The 2,870-nt window shown below is 37.9% G+C and overlaps 1 pseudogene; it reads left to right on the forward strand.

The window, feature by feature from the left end:
* The first annotated feature begins 757 nt into the window (after positions 1-757).
* LOC105527322 lies at positions 758-1,959 on the forward strand (annotated as a pseudogene).
* Positions 1,960-2,870: the final 911 nt, after the last annotated feature.

Here is a 2,870-nt window from a genome sequence, read left to right on the forward strand (position 1 = left end):
ACAACATTTGAATATCATGCCCAGTCACAATCTCTCTCCTTTTGCCTATGTATTTGGATTGTACATGCTGATTGTTGCCTCTGTCAGCTTAGATAATTAAAGATAACTTAAATGTGATTTCTGATTCTGTCAGTGGTTTGAAATAAGTATTATACCTTCTCCATGTCCCTATGTCTGAATTTATCAAATGTTCAGGATGGACATTTCCCAAAAGGAAACATTTCTTGTACCTGTCACTGGTGTTGAGGAATGTTTGGGGTACTCTTAGTAGAAACTGTTCCCTTGGAAATGAGATCTCAGATATCACCCTTAGGGCAAACAATGTCTGGGAAGCTGCTGAGTGGTCCATGATGTGGACAAAGGAGAGAGCAGGACAGGGAAGTGAGAGAGAGAAAGACTGAGAAGAGAGAAGCAATGAGACAGCAGCAGCCAGGAAGGCAGGAAGATGTGGAAGAGGGGAGAAAACTACAGCTGATAGAGATTGGTCAAGGCCTCAGAGGGCCTCTGTGAACTGCTCCCACTTTGGTTATAAAGCACAAAATAATGCACTTGAAGGGTTCTTGTGAGCTTCTTCTACAAAATGAGATGATGTTAATTATGGCAATGGTGATGATCTACATCTACCTCCTTGTGTTATCATGAAGATTTGTGCAGATGATACATACAAGGTCTTTATCTCAGCACCCAGAGGGTAAGTGCTTAAGAAATGCAGTGGGCATTTGCTCCCGCTGTTTCTGCTCCTGGGTTAACAATCAAGATGGTACATGCTGAAGCCTTTTCTCGTCCTTTGAGTTGGAATGAAGTTGTTGGTTTAATTTTCCGTTTGACAATATTTGGTGCAGTGACATACTTTACTATCAAATGGATGGTAGATGCAATTGATCCAACCAGGAAGCAAAAAGTAGAAGCTCAGAAACAGGTTACTTGGAGTGATATAGCAGGTTTAGATGATGTCATTATGGATCTGAAAGACATAGTCATCTTACCTATCAAAAAGAAACATTTGCTTGAGAATTCCAGGCTTCTGCAGCCTCCAAAAGGTGTTCTTCTCTATGGGCCTCCAGGCTGTGGTAAAACGTTGATTGCCAAGGCCACTGCCAAAGAAGCAGGCTGTCAATTTATTAACCTTCAGCCTTCGATGCTGACTGACAAGTGGTATGGAGAATCTCAAAAATTGGCTGCTGCTGTCTTCTCCCTTGCCATAAAGCTACAACCATCCATCATCTTTATAGATGAAATAGACTCCTTTCTACGAAACCGTTCAAGTTCTGACCATGAAGCTACAGCCATGATGAAAGCTCAGTTTATGAGTCTCTGGGATGGATTGGATACTGATCACAGCTGCCAGGTCATAGTAATGGGAGCTACCAATCGTCCTCAGGACCTTGACTCTGCTATAATGAGAAGAATGCCTACAAGATTTCACATCAACAAGCCTGTTTTAAAACAGAGAGAAGCAACCTGAAACTCATCTTGAAAAATGAAAATGTGGATAGGCATGTAGACCTGCTAGAAGTTGCCCAGGAAACTGATGGCTTTTCAGGAAGTGACCTAAAAGAGATGTGTCGAGATGCTGCCCTCCTCTGTGTTAGAGAATATGTTAATTCTACATCAGAAGAAAGCCATGATGAAGATGAAATTCAGCCTGTTCAACAGCAGGACCTGCATCGGGCAGTAGAAAAGATGAAGAAATCAAAGGATGCAGCATTTCAGAATGTTTTAACACATGTTTGTTTAGATTAAGAGTAAAGATCATTTGTACAGTTCAGAGATCTAGTTTGGTGTGTCCTCTTACCAGTCAGTGGAAATAGAATGGAAAGAGTGCTCTTTAAACAATGAGGGAGCTCCATGTTTATGGTTTTATACTCTGAATTCTAAGTTATTGAGATATAGTTGTTACATAAGTGGTATTACTGTTTGTCAAAAATCACGAGGAGGAACAGTTGAATCCAGCCTGAACGTGGGTGCTTGTGTTTGACCTCTTTAGCCATATATTGTACAGCCTTATAGAATCTAAGCTGGTCTTAAAGCCATAAGTGATTCATTGGGTCATTAGTGAGAAATGGGGATGTGGTTAGGTGCTGGTTCCTAGACATGTGAGTATGCGTTTGTGTGTGTGCATGTATGTGTGTGTATATTAAATGTATATATCCACACATTTTATATTGACATTCTGTAGATATGTTTGAATACAGAAACATTTTTTACCCCAACTACTGAATCCAGGAGTACCAAATAATACATAGAAAACTAAGATTTAAGTTTGTGTCAAAAAGGCACAGTGATTCAGCCATTTCCATTTGTCATTTCTTTCGACCTTTTTTAAGTTGAGTGTTTTTCTTTCTGCAGTTGATTAGGTGGATCCTCCACATCTTGCATATATACATGGGCTCAATTATTATGTTTGTCAGGATAATCAAATAAAAATACTAGTTTATGATCAGCATTGAATGGTTGTTAGGCAGTCATGTGCTTAACATTGATTTCACCTCTTTCTGTAAGTATACTGAGTATAAACTTTTTAAGTTTAAATTGATTTACATGAAAGTGGATTAAAAGACTTTTCAAAAGAAAAGGTTTGAAAAACCTCAGTACCCTTTAATACATGCACATTTCTTTCCTTTCTTCATTTAATGTAACATATGTCTGTTGTAACTATGTTCCTTAAATATTATTTTAAGGTTATGTGTTCTTTAATTATGGTCAAATATAATTTGGTCATCAAAAATGAAATAATAGTTTAAAACAAGTAGTTGTTACTAAGTGTGCAAAAAATACTCATTTTGTAATTAATTTTAGTTTTCTTAGTATATTATAAATTGTGCCCTGGTCAAGTACAAATGTACACATCAAAATGCCCATATTGTATC

The sequence above is a fragment of the Colobus angolensis genome, unplaced genomic scaffold (assembly GCF_000951035.1).
Source record: "Colobus angolensis palliatus isolate OR3802 unplaced genomic scaffold, Cang.pa_1.0 Scaffold117, whole genome shotgun sequence".
In the NCBI taxonomy this organism is placed as follows: Eukaryota; Metazoa; Chordata; class Mammalia; order Primates; family Cercopithecidae; genus Colobus; species Colobus angolensis.